The sequence below is a fragment of the Lynx canadensis genome, chromosome B2 (assembly GCF_007474595.2).
Source record: "Lynx canadensis isolate LIC74 chromosome B2, mLynCan4.pri.v2, whole genome shotgun sequence".
NCBI lineage: Eukaryota > Metazoa > Chordata > Mammalia > Carnivora > Felidae > Lynx > Lynx canadensis.
Genome location: NC_044307.1, coordinates 8261708 through 8287516, shown reverse-complemented (window position 1 = coordinate 8287516; position 25809 = coordinate 8261708). Strand labels below are relative to the sequence as shown.

General features: G+C 44.1%; 1 protein-coding gene across 5 annotated transcripts in view; it reads left to right on the top strand.

Annotated features, from left to right (window-relative positions):
* Nucleotides 1–25809, top strand: part of CDKAL1 (CDK5 regulatory subunit associated protein 1 like 1) — a 714482-nt gene that overhangs the window by 514498 nt on the left and 174175 nt on the right. The gene's annotated exons all lie outside the window — the stretch shown is intronic.

Genomic DNA, 25809 nt, shown 5'->3' with positions numbered 1-25809 from the left:
AAAAAGGGGGATATTTAAGCTGAGCTTCTCATTGTACAAAACACATTAGGAGTGCAGTACAAGATGTTTCTAGAAAATGATGAGAAGTTTCGTCCTTCTAAAATGCAAGGTTTGCAGTGAATAATGGGAAGGATCCTTTTGGGAAGTGGTTTGGGGCCAGTCAAGGGAATTTTGACTCTGTAATCACACACACAACCTGGTTAGCCCTTGAGACCGCTCCTAGAGAAAGATCTCAAGCTGAGCTGTAGAAGTACATCACCCGTACTCCGTAGGCAACACCCACCACGTTTGAGTAGAAGAATGAATGGCGCAGTTGCAGCACGATTTCAGTAGTGCTGGAGGAAACGGATTAGAAGCCATATGTAGGATGCATCAAAATGGCGGAAGGCCTCAGGCAGGAATGGAGATGGTGAGGAAATAGTGTTGCCATGAGATCAAAGAGGTTCACGGTGAATACAAGAATAGGCAGATGGAATGAACAAGAGAGACTTTGAAGGGAGAAGCTGGCGTGTACCTCGTGTGATGCTCACTGTGTACCTGACATGCCTGGTGCTTTACATACATTGATGTGTCTAATCTTCACAATAACCCTAGGTGATGACTGCTGTTATCCCTTTTTACATTTGAGGAAACTGAGGCACAGAGAGCATATGTATCTTGTTCAAAGTCACACAGCTAGTAGTGGAGTTGGGATTCTTAATTTTTTTTTTTAACGTTTATTTTTAAGAGAGAGAGAGGGAGAGAGCGAGAACATGAGTGGGGGAGGGGCAGAGAGAGAGAGAGAGGAAGACACAGAATCCCAAGCAGGCTCCGGGCTCTGACCGGTCAGGACAGAGCTTGGCACAGAGGTCAAATCTCCCGACTGTGAGATTATGACCTCAGCCGAAGTTGGACACCTAACCGCCTGACCTACCCTGACTCCGCTGGAGTTGGGATTTTTAAACCAAACGTTCTGGCTCTATACTCTGCTTCCCAACAATTTTCTCGATAATAAATTACAGTGGCCAGGAAGAAAGAAAATACAGTGCCAAAAATAAAGCTTTGAGAGACTTAATTAAAATACAGAATCCTTGATTTCTATTTTAAAGACAGAATTTTAGAGCCAAAATCTTCCTCATTTAAAGGCAAAGTGCCTTAACCAGGATGGCAACTTGAAAGGTGTAGGACTCTGTGTTCTCTGAGTCTTGGTGAGGGAATATTCTCGACCCAATGCCTCGTCCATGGTAAGGCCACAGTGAGTGAATGACAGGGGCCACAGGCAGACAGCAGTATTGCTCTGGCTGTACGAGGTGTATCTGTAAGCATTGAGGGTCAGGTTGTGGCATTGAGTTTCATCCCTCACCTGCCCCCTTTGCCGCCCCACTAATTGCCATGTTTTCTTTCACCCCAAGACCACCTTCAAGTAAGATCCAGGGCTTAAGTTCTCCCTTGCTGGGCCCACATTCCTTTTATACTTTGACTTTTTTGGTAGTCTCTGTTGGAAACAAGTGAAAACCAGAATGAAAACGTTCAGGAAATTTACAAAAGTTAAAAGCCACCATAGTCCCTCATCTTCAACCCTTTATTTCATTAGGTCTAGGTGTCATTTTAAAATATACATATTTTTCAGGAAACAAAACATTTATGTACCAAGCATTGAATAGGATGGTTTCCTAAAGCTCTGTGGCCTACCGAGTCTCTTGCTTATTAATTAATTAGTATGGCGTTCTCTAATTTGACCACGTCTGTCTGCTTCTCCTTCCATAGGTCTTGTGGACTCTTCCTTTTCAGCATAAAGGCCTAACAAAACAAAATAGTATAAACTGCATGAAATTATGGGCCAACTATGCGCCTGGTACTCTATCAAACCCTGAGCAAGTGATGTCAGACATCACTGGAAATAGAATGAGTGGGGGAAACAGTTTTCTACTGAAACTCTCCTAGGGGAGTAGACTCTCTGTGGGTTGTAACTAGAACTTTGAGAAGCCACCTGAAATGAAGCTTCAGACTCCCAAAGATGTGCTTGTATAGCTGCCTTCTGAAGAGAGAGCCTAGGATGGGTATCACTGCCTGTGTCACTGTTTTCTGCTCCTTCCCATGTAGGTCTCAGCCGGTCCTCTGAAAACGTCAAGTGTTTAAAGATCATTGACTTCCATGGTCACCAAAATAAGTAATTTGTAAGAAACCTTCACCTGTCCCTAATTCTAGATCAATGGTTCTTCACAGGTTTTGAGAATTTGATTACATGTGATATTTAGTATACACACATACATATGCACTCTTCCCAGAAAAACAACAGCAACAACAGCACAGATTTACCCGAAAATGTTAATATATTTTTGAAATACCCAGATATAACCATCCATGGCCTGTAGGAACCATGTGCATGGTGATTTGTATCACCTGATGAGCTTATTCCTGCCTCAGTTTATGTCCTGTCCACCGTGGGACAGCCACCATAGGACATTTCTCATAGATGGCCAACACCTACAGTGAATGTTTGTTGAATGAAAGGTTAAGTGCAGGCTGACCACATCATTGCTGATAAGGCCGGATAAAGACACTAACTTCCAGAAATAGGTTCATTTGTGAGAACAACACACAGTGAGTATGCTTCATATAAACGTAACAGAGAAAAACAGATCAGAGACAAAGACAGTACTTTCAGAATCTGAGCTCGTGGAAATCTGGGACAGAATGAAACACAGAGCACTGTGAGATTAGTTTCATCTGGCCCGAAGGTGCAAGAGAATTCAAGGGAGCAGTTTGTAAGCGGCACTGAAATATAGTGATCTGCAGGTGAAATCATTGTTTGGATGTTCTGTTGTTGCTATTACTGTTTAGGGTTTGGGGGGTTGTGGAAGTTCTCCCAGAATATAACCATCATTTATAATAGAAAAAATGCACCCCAGCCCCAAACAGCCAAGTGAAAAAGCTGTAGGCCACCACTTGTTTAAAAGTTCGGAACTGTGTTTATATTTCACTAATTTATTTTATTAATACTTGGCTGTACAACATGGTATTTGTCTTCGAAGTGAAACCATGTTACTAAGAGTCTTGAAAATCAATATGATATAAAGGAGTGTTAAGTGATCCCTTCTACACGGTCATCTGTGGATACTAAATCAGCACCATGAAGCTTTGTAGTATTTTGTGTTTTGGAGAATTAAAAGTGTAGCATTTACTTTTCTTGATTTTTAAGACATAAAACAAAAAAGATACACTGGCATTCTCGATGACGCCAGTAGGTAGTAAGTTGAATGTTCTAAAATTCCTACGCCTTAAGGAGATTCTAAAGGGAATTAAAAACCGAGCGGGAGTTTCTTGATCTGAGTTACTACATCCACAGGCTTCAGAGGATCTGGAAACCAACTAAATTGTGTAGAACAATGTAAGAGTCTGTACATAGTCCCCCCACCCCAGGGGAGGGACTCAGTTGGTTTTCATCAGGTTCTTGAAAGAGATCCTTATTCCACAAAAGGTTAAGAACCAATTATATGGATTTAATGTCTTCAGTTTAAGAAAACAAATAAAAGGGCACCTGGCTGGATCAGTAAGTAGAGCATACAGCTCTTGAGCCTCGGGGTCATGAGTTTGAGCCCCACATTGGGTGTAGAGATTACTTAAGAGAGAGAAGAGAGACCTATTCAGCAGCAACAACTAATTAGGAAAAAAAAAAAAGGAAAGAAGGAATTAGAAAAAAAAAAAGAAAGAAAACAAGAACAGGCTGTTTGTGTGTGTATATCTGTACACACATACAAAAAAACCTGTGTTTAAAAAACAGATTTCACCTGGGTAGAATTTACAGCTCTTAATCGACAGCTTTTAGTCAACACCTCGTCAATGTGGCAGCATCCCATCCAGCAGATAGAAGGCAGCTCTGAGGAGCCGTCCAGAATGAAAGGCAGAAGGAAGCGGGAACACGGGAGTTATACTGGACAAGAATGCAGGTGGTTCCAGGCTTACCTCCCCTCAGGAGATGGCTGGAGTCTAATGAGGCACTGGCAATTCCCGACTGACTGGTTTAAAAGTACGTTTCTGGGACGGCCGGAACTCTACATCTTCGTTTGGTGATGTGGGGCTTAGCATAAGTCACTCTGTTTGGGGCCTATCGCCTTTTTTTTTTTTTTTAGCACCTGTTTAATTGTTCAAATCATCAGTGTTTAGTTGTATTTTAATCTTGGCCTGGATAATTAACAGCTTAAAAAATTAACCAAAAATAAAATTTTTAAATGAACTTTTACTTTCTGGTTACTAGAAGGAATAAAATTTCATTACCGTAAAACACTGTGTTTTCAGGCCCAGTATTCCTTGGTAGGGCCCATGTCAGAGACCCTCCAAGCCTGATATAAGGGACCAAAGAAACTGTACCTCAGGACTTTGAAACTTAATTGTCTCCCATATTAAACAAATTTTTTTTTTTTAATGTTTATTTTTGAGAGAGACGGACAGAGAAGAAGCAGGGGAGGGGCAGAGGGAGAGAGCGAGACAGAGAATCCGAAGCAGGCTCCAGGCTCTGAGCTGTCAGCACAGAGCCCAATGCAGGGCTCAAACTCACAAACCGTGAGATCATGACCTGAGCTGAAGTCAGAGGCTTAACTGACTGCAGCCCTCAGGCGCCCTCCCGTATTTTTTAAGTGTGGGATTAAAGTTGGAGTTTTTTGCCAACCTTATGTCATCATGAGGACTGTCTTTGTGATCTTTCTTTTTTCTTCCTATTCATTCAGCAGATACCTAGTGAGTGCTCCTAGGTGCCTGACACTGTGGTGATGGGCAGCTTGGGTAAGGGCTCTCTTCTCATGGAGCTTACATTCTAGCTAGCGAGGGAAACAGCAAACAAACAAACATCAGCAAAATGCCGGAGAGTATGTTGCACGTTAATAGATTAATATACTAACTAATGACTGGGTGGATCCTTTGTGTTGATCAGCAAAGACCTCTCTGCAGAGGCGATGTCTGAATTTTGATAAGGATGAGGAGCCAACCTTGGCTTTCACACAAAGACCTTCAGAACGGATGAGCATGGAGAAACAAAAGGGAAGGCAGTATGGCTGAAATCTCTTAGGAAATGCAGTAAGGCAAGACGAACAAGGGTCAGGGCAGGTCAGACTTTATAAGCCAGAGTAAAATCTGGGGAGCAGCACAGGCCGTAAATGTAATGCTAATTCTGTAAGGTTTGAAGATACTGGAGGGTTTTGGTTTTTCGTTTTTTGGTTTTTGTTTTTGTTTTTTTTTTTTTTTGCTTTTGAATTTTTGAAAATGTATAGATACAAGCAATTGAAATGGAAATTTCCATATGAACCGAAGCAGTGGTTAGAAATCATCAGCTTATTGATGTTTTCAGATGCTGCTCTACAGCATGAACGCCATCATCATTCTTTGACTTTACGGAGACACACATCTGGTCACTTATGGAGAAAGTTTACAAGGGTTCCATCTTTGTAACTATAGCCGAATAGACACCTGTTAAGTGTTAGCTTGTGATAAGATAATGAATACAAGTGATACTATTGAACTGTTCCGGAGTTATGTTCGTGAGAACATACAAAGCACACACGTTGATAAGAGGAGCTAACGTTTATTGAGTGACTACTGTGTGCCGACACTGCCAGACATTTTGCTGACCTTTGGTCTGATCTCTGTCCTACGAAGGGTGGCATGTACATCAAGGCTGTAGGTTAAGCCAAACTCTAAGTGCCAGCTTGGCCAAAGGGGTAAGCCCAACTTTGACACCTTCGATTGCTTTTCGTAGCTAGAACACTTGGTCCCTTCTGTCCTTGAGCACAGTCTTCAGAAAACACAGAATCTGTTGTGTTTGGGGAAAACAAACGAAAAAGAGTTGTAAATGCTACTTTCACAGTGCCTTTTGCTGATAGAGACTGATCTTAAGGGTTACTCTTAAACAGCCTCCAGAACAAAGGGATGCTGTGTGTGTGTGTGCATGTGTGTGTGTGTATCTCTTAAACATGCACAAACAGAATGCGTAAAAATAACTTCTAGTTTTATCCCAGAATTCTTCACTCTTATACTGGGGGTTCTAACGTTAGATTATCACTTAACTTTATTCTTCAAAGTGATTGTTTTGAAAGATAAACTTCTAAAATTCCAGATGTGTAACATGTGAGCTAAGTGAATTAAGAGATTTTTTTTTTTTTAAGAGTACTAACAGTTGGTCAGAGAATAAGTTCGGCCTCAGGTTTGAACAGAAAGATCTAGATAGATCAAATTTCGTTCTCTTCCAAATCCTACTATATAAAACTACAGTGCAGAGGTTTTTATTACACGATTATTAACCTGCAAGGCTAAAGAAAACAGGAGAGGAAATAGCAGCAACAAAGCTGTGGTGGCAAGAAAATAGATGGATGGTTGACAGCGAGCTCACCTCCCTAGAGTATCCTAAACACCAACAGTGCAGGTGAGCCAAAACCCAAACCAAGAAGCATCCTTGAATGGCCCAAGAATCAGCTGGCACCTCTGGAAGGAGAACAAGGCAAGAAGGGAGAGGACTAAAATAAGGAAAAGGGTAAGAAGAGGTTAGATGTCTCCATTTCCTCCCCAACTTGGGCTTCCAGGCGATAGCCCCTCACTCCCTGACAGAAGACTGGAAGCTTGTTCTGAAGGGAAACGTACAAGAGATCTTGAGAGAAAGAGGGCCAGTAGGATGTGCACGTGTACATACCCTCATGCGTATAGAGAGAGAGAAAGAGGCAGGGAGGGAGGGAGGGGCGCTGAGAAGTCCCAAGATTTGTCAGCAAGCTGGAGACTGGGAGAGCCATCATATGGTTCTGGTCCACATCCAAAGGCCTGACAACCAGCACAGCCAGTGATGTAAGTTATGGTCCTAAAGCTGATGGCTCTAGACCCAAAAAGAGCCAGTGGTACAGTTCAAGTCCAAAGGTCAGAAGAGACCTGTGCCCCAGCTCAGTCAGTCTGTCAGGAGGACTTGCCCCAGACTCAGTCTTCAGCTGATGAGATGAAGCTCTCTCACACTGGGGAGTACAGTCTGCCCTATTCAGTCTACCAGCTCCAATGTTAATCTCATCCAGAAACACCCAGGATATTTGGCCAGGTGTCTGGGTACCCCATGGCCTAGTCAAACTGACACATAAAATCAACTATCACAGGAATATATAAGAAAGTCCCTGGACCGGAAGCTGCTGGGCATGGTTGAGGGCAAGGGGGATTTGGTCCACATAGATACAGATACCTCTTGCTCTCTTTGTTTCTTCATGCAGCTAGGGCCCTGGTGTTCATGCCTGCCTTTACCTTCCCAGCAAGGGTTTAGAAGAGTTTCTTGGGAAACCCAGCCAATCCAACACTGAAAAGATGCTGGCATCAGAGTTTCCAGAATTAGTCCAGCCAGGTCACTCTATAGTAAGGCCCATATTGGTAAGCACAGCCATAGGTAGGCTCAGAACTTTCCAACAGTTTTAGTCTCTACATTGGTCTCCTGGGGCAGCCGTAACAAAATACCACAGACTTGTGGTGGCTTAAACAACAGAAAATTTTATCTTACACTTCTGGAGTCTGAAAATCCAAGATCACAATGATGACAGGGTTGGTTTCTGGTGAGACCTCCCTTCCTGGCTTGTAGATGACCTCCTTTCCACTGTGTCCTATCATGGCCTTTCCTCTCCTGAGTGCACAGTGAGAGAGAAGGGTCTCTGATCTCTCTTCCTTTTCCAGTCCCACCCTTACAAATTCATTACCCATAATTACTTTTGTTGTTGTTGTTGTTGTTAGAGTAGGCTTCATGGCCAATGTGGGCCTTGAACTCACAATGCTGAGATCAAGAGTCATATGCTCTACTGACTGAGCCAACCAGCCCCTCCCCTTAATTACCTCCTTAAAGACCTTATTTGTCACATTGGGAGTTAAGGCTTCTACATATGAATTTTGGGGGAGACAGAGTTCAGTCCGTAACAATCCCTTACCCTTAAACTTGAATAGGCAATCAAGGATTTCCAGAATCCTTTCCTTTCTGAGGAAAACCACCAAATAACAAGAAGGACTGGGCCAAAACCAACAAAAGAGGGGGGATCGGGGTGGTGGAGAAACAGGACTATTCAGGGAGAAGAAAACTTAAAAAAATGTATATATCTTTGATATTCTCAGAGAAATGAGAAAAGGTATATTCATAACACAATATCAGGATACCATAAAAAGAATGATTTAGAGAACAAAAGCAATACTTAGAAATTAAAAACTTAGTAGCAAAATTTAAAAATTCAGTGAAGTTGGAAGATAGAGGAAATCTCCAGGAAACAAAAAAAGAAGAAATTACATAGAAAATAGACAAAAAAGGGAGATGAAAGGACCAATTCCAAGAGAGCCCAACATTCAAATAGCAGGAATTCCAGAAAGACTGAACAGAGAAGGGAGAGACTGACAGGGAAATGATTCAAGGGCATTTCCTGTGTCTGAAGGACATGCCATGCCAGATGCAAGCAGTTACACCGGACCCAGCATTATGGATGAGAAATAAACTGTACATCAAGACAAGAGAGCATGTGTGGCCACATTTGAAGGATCAACAGTCAGAATGGCTTCAAGTGACAAGTGGGTGATGCCCTCTCAATTCTGAAAAAACTAAAATGCTTTCTGTCTTAGAATTTAATATCCAACCAAAGCATCATTCAGCATGTTCCTGCTCAGGAAGCTTTCTTTTTAAGTTTATTTATTTTGAGAGAGACAGAGTGCACGCACGCACACGCCAGAGGGCAGAGAGAGAGAGAGGGAGAGAGAATCCCAAGCACTCCACACTCAGCACAGAACCCAACGCAGGGCTCGAGCCCACAAACCGTGATATCATGACCTGAGCCAAGATCAAGAGTCGGACGCTCAACCGATTGAGCCGGAGACTTATTGCCTGTGTGGGCATCATCAAAACAAGAGAATACACTAAGAGAGAAGATCTAAGATAAGGAAACGAAACAACACAGAGGGGTGAACAGAGTCTGCAGAATGGCGGTGCAAGGGAGAGCCATTCGTCAGTACTTTAGACCAACCAGACTCCCTCAGAGCAGGCTTGAAAGCTCTGGGAGAACCTTCTTCAAGAAAATGAAAAGGATACGTATTTGGTGGGAATTAGCTTCTTGAAACTGATTTGGGTCAGTGGAGGAGAATTTGAGGTTGAATTGGTGATAAACACACAGACAATTAAGCAAATAGTAAATGAGGTGTTTTGTTTTTTTTTTTTAATTCCAAGGAAAATAAAATATACAGGAAAGGACATATAATCATAGTTACGACACAGCTGAATTCCGACCGGGATGTGTGGTGGTGTTGCTGTATTGGGCAGAGGAGGTGAGCAGGCAGGGCAGGGACTAGAAACTCACCTGCCATACTGGGAAACCAGTCGATGGTATCTAGTGCTAAAAAGTTTAGGGGCGCCTGGGTAGTTCAGTCAGTTAAGCGTCTGACTTTGGCTCAGGTCATGATCTCACAGTTCATGAGTTTGAGTCCCACATCGGGCTCTGTGCTGATGGCTCAGAGCCTGAAGCCTGCTTCAGGTTCTGTGTGTGTGTCTCTTTCTCTGCCCCTCCCCCACTTGTGCTCTGTCTCTCTGTCTCTGTCTCTCTCAAAAATAATTAAAAACATTACAAAAAATTAGAGTCACCATGAAGACATGTTATTTAGCAATATGGTGACAAAAGAATATACCAAAAGAATAAACTCAGAGAGTCAAAGGGGAGTTACTTCTAAGGAAGCAGAAAGTGGAAAGGGAAGCTGGGAGACTGTTGTGCGGGTTGACCCTTTTAGATTCAATATGTGTTGCAAAACCAGTTATATGAAAAAAACTGACCAATTTCCTCTTCAGGGGGTTAGGATTAGCAGAGTTACTAAACACAGCAACAAACACATGGAGAATTCCCAAGACAAACACCAAAGCATAGTCTCCAACCTGGAAATGTGTTGGAGGTACGCAGGAGTATAAAGAGCTAAGAAGATGCTGTAATTAAAGGAGAAAGAAGTAAAAGGAGCACAGAGCGTTTTCCTACAATTAATAGGTTGATAAAGACCTTCCGACGTTGCTGTGAAATAAAAAAAGAAGTTTATGCTTCTTGGCTCTTGGGGAACCGAGAAAGCCAGTAGATGGAGTCACTGCTTGAAGGAAGGGGGCTGATTGCTGATAAAAACTCACGGAGCAGATATTCAGTAAATATTTGAGTGAACGAGTGCTTATCATTAAAACATAGTTGCGAGCACTTTGAAAATAGAAACCACTATATAAATGTCAAAAAAAAAATGTTTAGACTCTGAGATTGATTAAAGTTCATTTAAGCATAACTCTTTTAAAATCATCACAGTCAGGCAGTTGATTGAGCTTTTTCCAAGGTACTCTTGCCATTTCGAATCCTAAACTTGCAGGGATGTTAGATCTGGAGGCCTTTTGTCCTTTTGTCCCCTCCCAGTGGAAAAGCAGAAGGAACAGGATATGCGCAGTAAGTGGATGGTGGGGTCCTTTCCTCTCTGAAGAGGGAAGGGAAGGAAAGAGGCAGGGAGGAGAGCCGGGCGCTAACCGGGAGGCAGCATCCTGAGGCCGAGCGGACAGGCCCGCGCTTCGCCTGCAGGCGATCTCTGTGGCAGACCTGGCCCCTGGGGGTGGAGAGGGAGTTTGGCAGATGGGACAGCGATGCTTCAGCTGCCGTGCAGTCTGTGGTGGTCAGCCTGGTCAGAGTACCCCGTTTGGCCTGTTTCCTCAGGCCTTAAATGGTCAGGACGGTTATTTGGAACCAACCGTCCGGGCATTTTTTCCTATTTGTGTGAATATGGGTTCATTTCTACGAAAACTTATATAACACGGATTATAAATAACTGGGGTTCTTTGAGGTGTTGGACTGGGCTCAAGGGAAGCCTCGTTTTTCATGTTCCTCCTGCCTTGCCCTCGCTCTAGTTTCATAGGCCCTCAGCCGTCACCCCTGCCCCCTGCTCCCACCCACTCACATACGTACCTGTGCCTTCTTTCTGGTGAGGACGGAGCCAGCCTCAGAGATTGTCCCCGACTAGCTGCCTGTGCAGGAACCTTGCTGTACAGTATGAAAAGGAATCCACTGAAGTCTGAAGTGTCATGAGGACGAGAGAAGGGAGAAGATTGAACTGTATATTAAATTGTCTTGTGGTTATCAAATAAAGACTCTCTGATCATAAAGGCCAAAGATAAAAAAGAAAATGTGTGTGTTCAATATATGGAACAAAAATCCGTCTATTTTTGACATCGTATGTGAGGAGAAGATAGGTCAAAAAGCCCAGCCACCCCTGAAATGAATTTTAGACTCTCCTTATTGGTGTGATGGGGCAGGGAGAGATCTCAGTGATGGTGCATGGCTGATAGAAATGACTTTTTACAGTAGGTGCTAAATTAGATGTAGAAAGTAGGAGAGTTATCAACCCTACATTGTCACGTCTGACCTTCCAGGTCCCAGTCGTGGAATCATAATAAAAACGAGTCGTGGGTTTCTCTGGAGATGCAGCAATAACTGACATAGAACCGTTTTCAAGCTTCTCTTCAAATGGGGTGACACCAGGGGTTATGCAGGGTCATGAAGGAGGTGCATTGGTTTTGATCAGTTTTTAGAACTATACAGCAGCTTATCTGTAGGTCAGAGAAATTTAGTTTTCTCCGTTCTTTTTTCATCATGTTCCCCCCTGGGTGCTATGTGGATTAGCCTCTGGAAGCTGGGGTGAGGCTCTGAGTGTTAATAGAGTTCGCGCAGATCCAGACTGCCCAACTCTGTATTTCACGACATTGGGCTTCCAAAAGCATTCTCGTGGAATGTTCGAGTCAGTAAAGGCACGTTACCATCTCTCCACAAATAAGAGGAAGAGAGAGATGTGATGACAACAGAGAAATACAGACGGCTTCACCTTGCCTGTGTCATAGCCACCTACAGAATAGTACTCTTGCACCATTCCGTCTCTGATACGACTTCCTGTTGTTGCTGTTTGCTTAATTGTATACTTTGTCCCTACTAAAATAATTTATAGGTACCAGACATTATTATTAAGCAGGTAGAAAAAAGTTAAGCCATTTGTCCCCAGCCTCTCCCTAATTTCAAATAATTTATAACACAGTAAAGCTGGAGACAAAAACATTGTAGGACATAGAAGCAGACCTGTGGCCCACACTCTTCGCTGGATCATGATAGCAGGAGGGGCTCCCAGAGTTTTAACACTGTAACTGCTGATGCTTCTAAAATACCACTGTGAGGGAAGTTATCTTGTCGTATGTTAAAGGAATGTTTTAAATTCTAACAACCACAGTGAGGAGCACCTGGCTGGCCTGTGTGTGGAGCAGAGCATGAGACCCTTGATCTCAGGGCGGTGAGTTTGAGCCCCAGGTTGGAGTGTGGAACCTACTTAAAAAAAAATAAAAATAACGGTGAAACCTCTTCACGCAGGAGTAATCACTAGACCTATGAGTCGGTCTGTATCCCAGTAAAACTATGAATTAGTCTAAATACCAAAGTTGTGTGAAAGAAGATTTTACAGGAATTAGATTAAAAGCTGTGGTCTTTGCTTTGTCAAACTACTTAGATTCAAAGTAACCAGAGGGAGGAGGAATTTGGTGGGGGGATGATATTTATTCTTGTGTTATAAGGTGTTTGGGTATGTTACAAACCTAGTGTCTAATATACGTCACTTATCTGACTACTGATCAGTATATTCTGAAATGTTATCGATTGTTATATTTACTGATTTATTTTTAAAGTAAGGGTATTCCATGACATATAACTGTTGATGTTGTCCTTCCCTAATGTTTTTCTAACCAGCAAAAGATACTGGATGCTGTCGTTCCCCAATCCTGTGTATAACTTGTCAGAGAAAGGGTTAAGAAAGCAGAGTCCCTTGGGAAACAAGTTTCAAATTCTGGAGTTTTTACAATTATCATCTTGAACTACATTTATAGTTACGAAAATAATTCCAACATAAAATAAACTTGCCTTTAATAATCTATGGAAGAATCACAAACAGGTCATTTATTGGCACAGCCACTTGGTGTGAGCAGTGTTAGTACCAAATATGAACACCCTGTATTTCTTTTTCATTCGCTCAGCAAACATATGTATTTACTGTGTGCTTGGTTCCCAGTTAAGCACACTCACTGTTTCTCCCCTCTAGTTTCTCAAATCCAGGGGCCTCCTCTGGCTTGCTTTCTGTCTCACCAGGGCTGAGTATGGTCCCTGCAACGTGAGGGACACACAGTAAATGTGTCAAATGAATGAATGTGTCATTCAATTGGTAACTAAGTTTTAGAGGTGGGAGAATGTATTTTTTATTTTTTTAAATTTTTAACGTTTATTTACTTTTGAGAGAGAGAGAGACAGAGTGTGAGCTGGTGAGGAGCACGGACAGAGAAGGAGACACAGAATCCGAAGCAGGCTCCAGGCTCTGAGCCGTCAGCACAGAGCCCGACACGGGGCTCGAACTCACAGACTGCGAGATCGTGACCTGAGCCGAAGTCGGATGCGTAACCAACTGAGCCCCCCCAGGTGCCCCTGGGAGAATGTATTTTAGATGTAGAGGGTGAGAACAGAGACAGGGAGAGCTTGTGGGTGGCTCTTACGAGGAACAGGAAGAGCTGCAGACTGGCTCCTCGCAGAGCAATGAGCAGGGAGTACTGGGAGGCCTCCATCCACACACAGTCTCCGGATCACTCAGGACACAAGCGAGCGACCGCATCAGTGGAGGTCGGGGAAAGCGGAGGCCAAAGGGTGGGCAGACAGAGGTGACAGAAGTTGAGGTGTTGTGTCATGAATTGAGATCCTGCAGGGAATCGGTGACCTGAGTGTTGGGTTTGAGGGACTAGACGGCTCAATGAAGCTCAGACCCAAATACGAGGGACTAAGGGGATGGCAGTGTTTGCTGAGTGACTCCCATGTGCACGCAATTTAATAAAGTCTGGTGGATGGAAAAGGGCCTCCCCGATGACCAACACGCAGTTTCTGCTCTCCAGGAGATGCTGACGCACAGTAAGTGCCAAAGGTCTGTGGGAGCACATAGTTAAAAAGATTCTTTCTGGGGGCGCCTGGGTGGCTCAGTCGGTTAAGTGTCTGACTTCGGCTCAGGTCACGACCTCATGGTTCATGGTTTCGAGCCCCGCGTCAGGCTCTGTGCTGACAGACAGCTCAGAGCCTAGAGCCAGCTTTGGATTCTGTGTCTCCCTCTCTCTCTGTTCCTCATCTGCTCATGTGCCCTCTCTCTCTCTCTCTCTGTCTCTCTCTCTCAAAAATAAATAAAGATTTAAAAAAATTGAAAGAAAAAAAATTCTGTCTGGTGGGTGGAGGTGGGGATCCGGCACAGAAATAATCTTTGAACGGGGCTCTTCAGGATGAATGTAGTGCATGGAGATAGTAGGGTAGGCGTTCCAGGGCAAAGAGAACAGCGTGGGCAAGAAAGATGTGGGCTTGATAAAATGCAGGTCCATCAGGAACGAGACGTTGTCTTTGGTGTTAGCTGGGAACCTGAGGCAGAGCCCTCATGCGGTACTTGGTGCTTGATTCTCTGAGCAGCTGGGCGTCCTTGAAAGTTGTTAAAGGGGAGAGTGACCTCAGATGACCGTGCATTCGGAAGTGAACTCTGGCCTCTATTCAGAGGTGGGTTAAGCAGTGGCTCCAGACCGTGGCTTCACATTAGCATCACCTGCAAATGTTTGCTGAAATTCCAAATCCTGGGCTGTACCCCAGGTCGTTACATCGGAATCCGTGGCGAGGGGGTCCAGACATGGTCGGTGCAGCCGGGGTTGCGCACGAACGGTTTGGAGCAGGGATTGGCAAACTCTTTCTGTAAAGGGCCAGATAATAGATGTTTTTGGCTTACAGGTCACACGGTTTCTGTTGTAACGCTTCTCCCCCCCCACCGAGCGCAAAATCAACCACAAACAATGCGAGAACCAATGAGCGTGGCTGTGTTCCAGTAAAACTTGATGGGAGTTTGAACTATGTATGATTTTCACATGTCACCAATATTCTTGTCCTTTGGTTTTTGGTGTTTTTTTTTTTGTTTTTGTTTTTGTTTTTTTACTTCAGCCACTTAAAATTGTAAAAACAAATTACAGACTATACAAAACTTGGTGGCCAGACCAAATTTGGCCAGGCCACATTTGGCCTGCAGACCATTTTCTGCCAGTTCTTGATCTGGAGGACGAAAACTGGACCCGGAGAGTCCAGGAAAGAAAATATTACTACAGTAATCCAGATAAGAAGTAAAGTTAACTCTCTTTTGTGGTCGTTAGAAGGTCAGACTGAAGATAAGTGATATTGAATTGATATTTATAGCAGCTCATACTCTTGGGTGCTACTTTTGAGCGCCAGAAGTTCCCATACAAAGGAACCTTGAATGAACCATTGTGTGGTATGTAGTATTTAGGACCCTTTGACTTCTTTTTAATTTTATAGGCGTTTTATTTATGTCGCAAGGCTGTTTCTCTTCTAACTGCTTGAAATGGCTACACATTTTGGCAACACCTACTCCTACCATCGCAGAACAGTTCAGTCTCCTTCCCCTTCTCCTGTGCCAGGCACGCCTTTGTCGCCAAAGAATGACCTTTCCTTGCGAACAAATGTTCTCTTTAGAAAATAAGGTGAGCTTGATATAAGAAGATATGGCCACTGATATTTTATCAGCTGAATTAATGCAGAATTCCCTTTTTAGACTTTGCTCCAGCATGTGTTGCCTAGTTAAGGAGCTCCTTTACCACGCCCACTGTGAAAATGAGAGACTGGTTATCGCAGCCACAATTCCACCGAGGTTATTTGACAAACCACAAAGCCAAAAAGAAAAAAAAAAGCGTTCCCTCTGATACCTGCTGTGCTTCAAAATCAGTGGTACGTCTCCACATTTGGCCGGTTGGCTTTTTTTGAATACCATTAACAATGGGTGAACTCACTGGCTTCCCTATTTCCTAACTCCCACTCTTTGAAGTCTGCTGTTTCCTCTCAGTGTCTTCTGAGACATGCCTACGCCGTGCCCTCCACTGTGGGGACTCCAGACTCTAAAGAACCTGAAAGTCTCCTTGAATTTGCTATAACCAGAAGCAGAGAAGGAAATTCAAGAGCATAGACAAAGTTGGGTCATCTCTGTTACCTTCCAGATCGTAGTAGAAAGTAGGAGGTGAAAAATGTATGTAGGCTTTGAGCAGCCTATTTTTCTTTACTTTCCCCACCCTCCTTACTGTAGCCATTTATCACAGAACACAAAACTATTACATACGTGCCTTATGAAGGAAAAGCAGATGAGATTCTGAAGAGTTTGTTTTCCTGAGTGTTTTGGGTGTCTTTGATCACCAGACCTATTTCACATCACTAATGTTTTTTTTTTTTTTTTTAAACTAATTTTGAATTCGTTATTTTAGATTCCAGGGACCTGTTCTTTCTTCTTAGTGATCTTGAGTGATTATTATCCTAGGGACTCCATCCAAATATGTCCAATATAAAGAGTGAGATTGTGATTGAGTGCTGATAACGTCAAGTGCTTTTAATTAAGCTTCTGATGTTTTATACATTGATAACAAAATAAAGTTTCAGGTTTATTAAATTAGCCTCCCATTAATTTTTCAGAAGCACTCACCAAGGGAACTAGATATATAGCAGTAGCCTATTCCCTGCAGCCAAAGCCTCGATGTGCCCCTGAGGAATTCCTGAAGAGAGTTCATTCTTGAGTCAAGGAAGAGGTTGGGAAGTAAAGCAAAGCTGCTGACGGAATATCGACATTAAGAAAGAAAATGCTGTTTGAATTCAGAACCCAGAATGCCAAAAGCTGAAGGCCAGCGGGGAACCCACGTAGAAGACAGAGGCTGACAGCGAGGAGAGACCTCAGGGAGCATATCGGCTGGTGGTCCTCAACTTTGACCGCACGCTGGAAAACCCGAGAGCTTTCAAATTGATCCCATCGTGCCAGTTAGCTCAGTGCCACTGGGGATCTAGACCAGAGCCCTGGTATATTTTTAAGGTTCCTCACTGGTTCCAACCTGCAGCCAGGGTTGAGAACCACTGAGAACCACTGGCCCCTCATGTCACGACGTCCAGAGCGGATTCCTCGCCCAAGGTCAGAGAGCTGATTTGCTGAGATGTTAACTTCCGTCTTCTCCTCTCAACTTCTTGCCTCCTTTATTCTGTATGCTCCCCGTGTCATCACATCCCCTCTTCTGCTTTATTGACTTACACCTGTAGGCTCATGACTCCCAGATCCATGGCCCCCAACTCTCTGCTGGCACCAAACCCTTATGTCTCACTCCCCCATTATCTCCCAAATGTATCACGGCCAGCCGCTCAAACACATTCTGTTCAATCTGAATTCCCCACCCCACCTGCCACCCTCCACCCCTTACCCCCCAAAAACTTACTTTTTGCCTGGATTCCTCATGTCAGTGCAGGGAGCGCTTCCCTTCCTGTCGTTATCTGAACCTGAAATCTTAGAGGCATCCACGTCCTTCCCTCTCTTGCGCTCCTTCCCTAACCAGTCACCAAGAGCTGTAAGGCCTGCGCCCTCCCTCTTCCTCCATCCATCCCACCTCGTCGCCCCACCTAGCCGAACCTGGGATGGGGTGCTGTCCTTTCCTCTGAACCATTGCCACGTCCTGTCGTGCCACCTTCAGCCTCTAGCCTGGCACCCGTGCTCCACCTCTCACACCATTAGGAAGCCCCTTCTGAGACCTAGATGTGATTGTCCCCTTTGCAACATTGTGTGCTCTAGTCCTCTAGCCATCTCTCTGATTCCACAGCACCACCTCCTTTCCTTTCTTTTCCCCGTGCACTTACATCCAGCCTACTTTCTTACAAATCATAAATGGCATAATCTATCTATAGACTCCGTTCCTTTAGTTCTTTATCAAAACCTGAACTCTCCAGTAAGCTATAATCGTTTCCCTCTTCAACCAAATGCTGGCACGTTGCAGACTGAGTTTAATAAGCCTGGCACTGCCTGCGTCCTGACGACTGGAGCCTGGAGCCTGCCCCTGGCAGGAAGTGTAGTAGAAGGTCCCAAGGCAGACAGGAGACCTACCTTATCGTCAGACCACAGTTGTGGTTGTTAGCACCTTCACTTACCTCTTAACATTTCCGAGCTGCTTCCATTCTTATCCCTGACTTTCATGTCCTGGGTATCCTTGCTAAGCCCTGTCCTCACTTAATTCTCCTAGTTCTTGCAAGTTTTACCAAGAACCCCTTTGAGCCTCAGTCATTTGTTTTTAATCTTGCACATCTTGGCTGGTTTTTTGGCCCTTTTGCCTCAGGATGTGGTTCTCTGACTTCCCTACCGAATGCGTGTCCCCGGCAGGCACTAACTGACCAGTCCTTGTCCCCTGGCTTTTATTACATAGAATTTTGACTCCAGTCTCTTTGGGAATTTGTTTAGGACCTAACACTCCCAGACCCTGCCATTGTCATTGCCTTGTGAGCCTGTAGGACACAAAGGTCAGGCAGGGCCTGATGAGTTGTCTTGGCTACTTCTCTTCTGTTTCTCCTTGCCAGGGCTTAACTACTTCTCAGGCTCTCTGCCAACAAGGGGACAAGAAAAAATAAGTGGCTTTAAACTCTCCTTTCTTACCATATCAGTTATACTTTGTTTTGAACCTGTGTTAGTGGTTTGCCATAGAGTTGGCAATACATCGTTCCAAACAATCCAAGCAAAAAAAAAAAAAAAAAAAAAATCCAATTCCATGTCATATGATACTACTGTAGGGGAGTGTGAGTACCTTATAATAATAACACAGTCATCTTTATTTCTTCCTGTCATGCCTTGTGTCATTGTCATTCAGTTCACATGCACAGATCCATGCAGAACCAAGTACATTGTTGCTGTTACTGTTTCGAATAAACTGTTATCTGTTAGATCAGTTAAGAATAAGGAGAATAAAATTTCTTTTACCTGCACTTTTTCCCCCCACATATTCAGTGCCCTTCCTTCAGATCCAGATTTCTGTTCTCTATCATTTTCCTTCTCTCTAAAGAACTGCTTTTAATGTTTCTTGCAAATGAGGTCTACTGGCAACAAATTCTCAGTTGTTGTTTGTCTGAGGAGGTTTTTATTTATTCATCTTTGAGGGATAATTTCGCAGGGTACAGAATTCTAAGTTGATGGGTTTTTCTTCTCAGCACTTTGAATATTTCTTTCTCTTCTTGCCTGCATGGTTTCTAAGATGTCAGATACAGTTCTTATCTTTGTTCCTCTATAGATAAGAAATTCTCCTCCCACCCTTGGCCTCTTTCAGGAATTTGTTTTTGATTTACTATAATTTGAAAATTATAATAGGGGCGCCTGGGTGGCTCAGTCGGTTAAGCATCCAACTTCGGCTCAGGTCATGATCTCACGGTCCATGAGATCAAGCCCCACATCGGGCTCTGTGCTGACAGCTCAGAGCCTGGAGCCTGCTTCGGATTCTGTGTCTCCCTCTCTCTCTGCCCCTCCCCTGCTTGTGCTCTGTCCCTGTCTCTCAAGAATAAATTAGAATAAGAATATGTAAAAGAATAGGTTTTCTTGTCATTGTCCTTCTTGTGTTGTCTGAACTTCCTAGATCTGTGGTTTGGTGTCTGACATTAATTTGGGGAAATTCTCAGGCATTATTGTTTCAAATATATGTGTTCCTTTCTCTCTTTCTTCCCCTTCTGATGCCCCCATATGTTACACTTTTTGTAGCTGCCCCCACAGTCCTTATATTCAATTTTTTTTTGAAGTTTATTTATTTATTTTGAGAGAGAAAGAGAAAATATGAACCAGAGAGGGGCAGAGAGAGAGAGAGAATCCCGAGCAGGCTCCTTGCTGTATGAACCAAGAGATCATGAGCTGAGACTAAGAGTTGGATGCTTAACTGACTCAGCCACTCAGGCACCCATGGATATTCTCTCTCCCCCCCGCCCCACTTCAGTCTGTTCTTTTTTCATTTTGGTTTTTGAGAATTCTGTTGATATGCCTCGAGCTCAGAGATTCCTTCTTCATCCATGTCCAGTCTACTGATGAGCCTGTCAGAGGCATTCTCCATTTCTGTTAGTGTTTATATTTAGCATTTGGGGTGGGGGGGGATGAGGCTCATTCTTAGATTTCCATCTCTCTGTTTGCATTTTTCATCTGTTCTTGCATACTGTCTACTTTAGCCATTAGAGCCCTCCACATATTTTAAATTCCCAGTCTGATAAATCCAGCACACTGCCATGTCTGGTCCTCAAGCTTGGTCCGTCTTCAGATTGAGTTTTTTTGTCACTTGGTATGTCTTGTAATTTTTCTCGATAGCCAGATGTGATGTGCTGAGCAAAAGGAACTGCTGAAAATAGGCCTTGAGTTACCTGGTGTTGAGGTGTGAGGACAGGGAAAGCATTCCAGAGTCCTGTAATTAGAGCTCAGTCTTTTAGTGACTCTGTGCTCCTGGACTGCAAACATTTTCTTAGTGTTTCCCTCCTTCTGTGGGTGGAACAGGATGGCTAAGTGGACTGAGGTTGGGTATTTCCCTTCTCAGGTTAGCTAGACTCTGGTAATACCCAAGCAGGTCAGAGTCTGGTTAACTGGTTTCCCCTGAGGGCAGGCCTTATTAAGAACGGAGTGTTCTGGCTGGTTTCACAATTCTGCTTTGTCCCCTCCCCATGCCAGAAACCACAGGAGATTTTTCTCCCATATTTACCGTGGGAACCTGGTTGAGCTCCTGGAGGTAAATCTCTCCGTGTCGTGGACCACCTGCTCCCGTCCCATGACTGGATCGCCCCCAAGCTCCTAATGGTCATCTGCCCTGAGCCTCCCGCAATCCGTCAGTTACCCTTCCGGTTTTCCTACAGTGCTGGTTCCTATGGCAGCCTCACACTGCAGGAAGCCCCACCCCCCCGTGTCGGCTTCCTGGTCCCTCCCAGTTCTGGGGGCAACACTTTCTTCTGTTATTCCCTCCCTTATGCATCCAAAAAGAGTTGTTGGTTTTTCAGTCTGTTCAAGCTTGTTACTTGCCGTGAGGCCAGAGTGGTGACTTTCCAAGCTCCTTACGTGCAGAAGAGGGAAACAGGAAGTTACTACATTGAAGCTCAAACCTGCTCTTTCGGCTTCTTACCACTAGGTTTACTGAGACATTTATATCATAGTATCTACAAGTAGACACTGAGCACAGAAAACACGGACTTCATGCGGGGAGCCCAGGAGAAGTTAAACTGGAGGATATTGGTACAGTTTGATTGGTTCCATAACCTCAACCTTCCAAGTCCAGATTCTCATCATATGTGGTGCTTCTTTCAGATCTAACTCCTGTGTCCCCTTGATGAAAATGGAAATGATGACACTGTCTGGAAACCTGAACTGTTAAAAAAAAAATGCTCCATTGGGGCTTTTAGCTTGGTGGTGGTGTCCGAAAAGGAGTTTAAACTTGGACATGAAAGGAGTCATCTGTGTTCTCTGTTCTTAGAGAGTGAAATACAAAGCAGTTTAGGAAATACCTACAGGTTGGGGTTCTCAGAAATCTACAAGCTTTACCACGGTTTCAGACTGCCTTAAACCCAGCTACCTACGCAGCCTGCAAGGCTCAGCACACAGTCGCTTGTCATCTCCCTCTCGTCTCTGCAGCCTGGACCGCAGGATTCGGGATGCAGGTGACGGGAAGGTGCCTCGTACAGTTGACAGAGTTGTTGGGCACCCTCGTTCTAAGCACATCACACACCTTGTTTGACATGTTTACTTTTTACACACCCGGAGAATTAGCAGGTGCTTGCATGACTGCGTTGTTTGTTTTAACAGGCTAAAAAGTGGGAGGTAGGTTAGACCCACACGATGATGCAATAGGAAAGTATCTAATTATTCCATTTTTGGCTCAGCCTTCAGTTTCAGTTAAAAGCGCTGATAGCAAGGCTCAACAAGTCCTGTAGCCTAGTACCCTTAGCATTGTCTGCCTGTGAGAAACCAGCTTGCTACCAAGCACGGCCGCGCGTTAGCCACTTGCGTGTAAGATCTTCCATGTGGCTAGAATTTAGCAAAAGATCTCAGAGTTCCTGTAACGAGGCGTTACAGTGTGGACGCAGAAGGCTCTAAAAGCCCCATATCTATTTCCGCACGCTCAACGAGCCAACTTGGAATATTGTGTCTGCACATAGACTGTTCACAAGTAAAATCCTGAGAGCCAGACAGCTCATGGTTGTTTGGACTGGTATATTCATCCTGACGTGTCAGGGTGTAGGTTACGATTGGTCCTTGAACTGTCTTCATCGAGTGGAAGGAGCAAGGTTCAGGGTCCGGGAACTATCGCTACAAGTAGACGTGGTCCAAGGCAGAGATTCAAGATCTGGGGTGACTAACTGTTTCTGTAAAGGGCCAGATAGTAAATACTTGAGGATTTATGGGCCATGTGATCTCTGCTGTAACCACTCAACTCTGCTCTCGCAGCGTGAAAACGGTCATAGATGATACGTAAACAGAAGCATCTGGCTGCGTCTTGGTAAAGTTTTGCTTACAAAAGCAGGTGGTGGACTGGGTTGGCCCATGGGCCATCATTTATCAGCCCCTGTCCTGGATCCCAGAACGTACACCACTGGGCTATATGATCCTGACCTCATAGGAAAAGTAGTGGTAGTTTTCAGTTAACTGAACCAATACATATAACTTTCAGTACTCATAGCCAAGACTTCACTGTATTTGTATATAATGAATTTGTTGTCAGAAAGAAAAGCATTTTTCCTCACTGGCTGCTTTGTGTGCTAATCCGAATTGTTATTTACTTGTCATTTATACCCCACTTCCTTCCCAGAATAATTTGAGGTAAAGGCATGTATAGATTTTAGCTGTCAAAATAGAGATATAAAACCAAAACCACATGAAAAGGTCACACAAAACAACCTCTGAATATTCCATTTCCACCGGCCAACCCAAGCTAGTCATAGCTCAGCCATTTGAGGACTGAACAGTCTTTTGGACACCTCCTAAATTGAATACTGATACGCTCCATATTTTATCTTTCCTAGCATCGTTTCCTTTCTGAAAAAAATGTCCCTCCGCGTTTTATAGTGAATCTTGTACCAAAGGAAATGTTAGTATCCGTCATTTTTCTTCTGATTGAAGCCGAAGCCAAGAACTGTTACACAACTGAGTGGGTACATGGAAAGGACAGAGAAAATGAGAAGCTAAGGAAAACCTTGGTGGGCAAGCTTGCCCTGTACAATACAGATTTTAGGGCTCTTCTAGAGCCAAGGGACTATTTCCAATCAGTTAGAGGCTCATCCTTGCTCTCCATGGAAAAGGAGTGTTGAATTACTTTAGAGTTTAGTGGTCGGAGGCCCTCTTACGAGGGGAACGGAGGAGTGAAGGTTTGGGCTGGCGGCAGGGAGGGATGACTTTTTGCAGGTGTCAGAACGTAGAAACAAAGCCGAGTGACTTGAAGGACTGGCAAGTGGGATTGTGTCCCCAAAGACAGTGCGGAAATAGGAAAGCTGGTCTATAGGAGTGCAATGAGTGTGTACAAATGACTCTAATGCAAGATCCTGGTTAATAGCAGATTCAACTCCTTAGCCAAGTGGCTGCAGAAGGTCACGTACGACCCAGGCCAGAAGGTCTGCTTACGTCACTGGCATAGGAAGGTGTGACAGACGTGCTCACGCAGACCCTGGAGTTGGAGGATATCGGGAAGTACTTCCCAAGAAAACATGGATACCAGGCAAGGATTCATTCACAAGTGAAGACCGAAGCAGCCAGGAACCTGGTAGTCCGATTAACAACAGCAGAGGGGAGTCCGAAGCAGGGTGTGGGCTGCATCAAGGACAGACCGGCCATGCTTGTGCCAGAAATGTAAGATGCGGCAGGGGGCTAGCTATGGCGAACACTAAATAAACATAAGAAAAAAATTATAGATTTTTTATTTTAATGTTTACTTATTTTTGAGAGAGAGAGAGACAGAGCGTGAGCAGGGGTGAGGCAGAGAGTGAGAGGGAGACACAGAATCCGAAGCAGGATCCAGGCTCCGAGCTGTCAGCACAGAGTCCAATGTGGGGCTCTACCCCATGAGCCATGAGATCATGACCAGAGCTGAAGTGGGATGCTTAATGGACTGAGCCACCTTGGCGCCCCAAAGAAATAAATTCTATAATTGGCATCTGAGGACATGGTCGGTATCTGTCTTAAAGATGTTTTATCTGCTCTGTAAATTGAGAAGTAATTTTTGAGGTACCGAGCTGGTTCAGTCAGTTAAAAGTGCCTGACTCTTGATTTTGACCCGTGATCCCAGGGTCTTGGGATCAAGCCTGAAGTCGGGCTCTGTGCTGACAGCGTGTGGAGCCTGCTTGGGATTCTCTCTCCCTCACTCTGCTCCTCCCTGGCTCCTATTCTCTCTCTCTCCCTCCCCCAAAATAAATAAATAAACTTAAAAAAAAGAATTTCCAACTTTCACTTCAATCCCTTCTCGTTCACTCTTGGTGAGACGGCAAGTTGGGGCAGCGTTTTGCCTCATCCATCAGGGTAACCAGCGTGGCATGCTATTTGACTCTGTATCTGTTCTTCTGTACTTTATCTTTTTTAAAAAAATGGCACACTGTCAAGCTGGCAAAGATGTTTGTGCAAAGGTGATCATTTTATTAAAGAACTAAAATGAGTTACAGAAAAGAGTTCAGCTTTCAGAAGTTTTTGGATTTCAGTACCCCGTTTAAGGGGTTGCAGATCTGGTTACACAACTCTTTTAAGTTTGGCAGGGACAAACTGTGAAGTGCAAAGAGTAGATTTTAGGGTAGTGTGTACAGAATGGTCTCCTTTTTTTTTTTTTAGTTTTTTTAATGTTTATTTTTGAGAGAGAGAGACTGACAGCATGAGAGGGGGAGGAGCAGAGAGAGAAGGAGACAAAGAATCTGAAGCAGACTCCAGGCTCCAAGCTGTCAGCACAGAGCCCGACACGGGGCTCAAACTCACGGACCGCCAGATCATGACCTGAGCCGAAGTCGGACGCTTAACCGACTGAGCCGCCCGGCAGTCCCAGATCCCCTTTCTTTGGAAAGTAATAGTTGTCGATAAAAATATATGCACAGAAGATCTAGAACCATACACAAAATTATCTGTAGTCGTTATGGTGGGTGGACAGGTCGCAGTGTGTGAGAAAACAATCTGCCTTTTACAGTCAACGATAATAGAGAACCCCACCCTCTCTCCAGGGTCACAGACGCTGGGGGAGCAGGAGGTGGAGACGGTTCTCAAGTAGTGGGTTCAGCTTGAGAAAAACATATCATTAGAAGGTAAAAGAGGTTGTCTTTTCATAACGATATATGAGGCTTGTGTCATCATTATAGATGCTTACAGTTAAATGCCCGTCTAACTCAGGCGTATTCATTTATTCATTAATGTCGCAAATACGCGTTGAGGGCTTACTGTGCATGAGACACCGGGCAAGGCACTTGGACCATACAGCAGTGACAGGACAAAGGTGGCCTCCAGCATACAGCTAGAGGCTCAAGCACACAGACCCAAGCTGTGACTAGGAAGCCAGATGAAGGTATTTTGTTTAAAAGGATGCCTAGCAGTGCCTAGTTCAGAGTGACAGCACTTGGTATTACAGTGAAATTGCACACCCTCAAATGTGTTTGAGTTTTCTTTCGCTTCAGTTTTTTACTTCATTTTACTCTCTGAGTTGTGTGTTTAAAAATAGAGGTTTTTTTTGAGGATGATTCGTGTTTCAACCAGGAAACCTCTAGGAAAGGTTGCCTGCCTGGTCTGTGACAACCACCCACATAACCATCAAGTGGCTTTCGTTTTTAATTGCATCCCTGTGCCCCAGGTTGGCACTGTGGCCCCTCGGTTTGCGCAAGGAAGAATCTCTAAACAATATGTTAATGCAGGTAGATGGGTAGAAAGACGGAGATAGGTAAGTCTGCATATAGATACATATGCCTGTATATA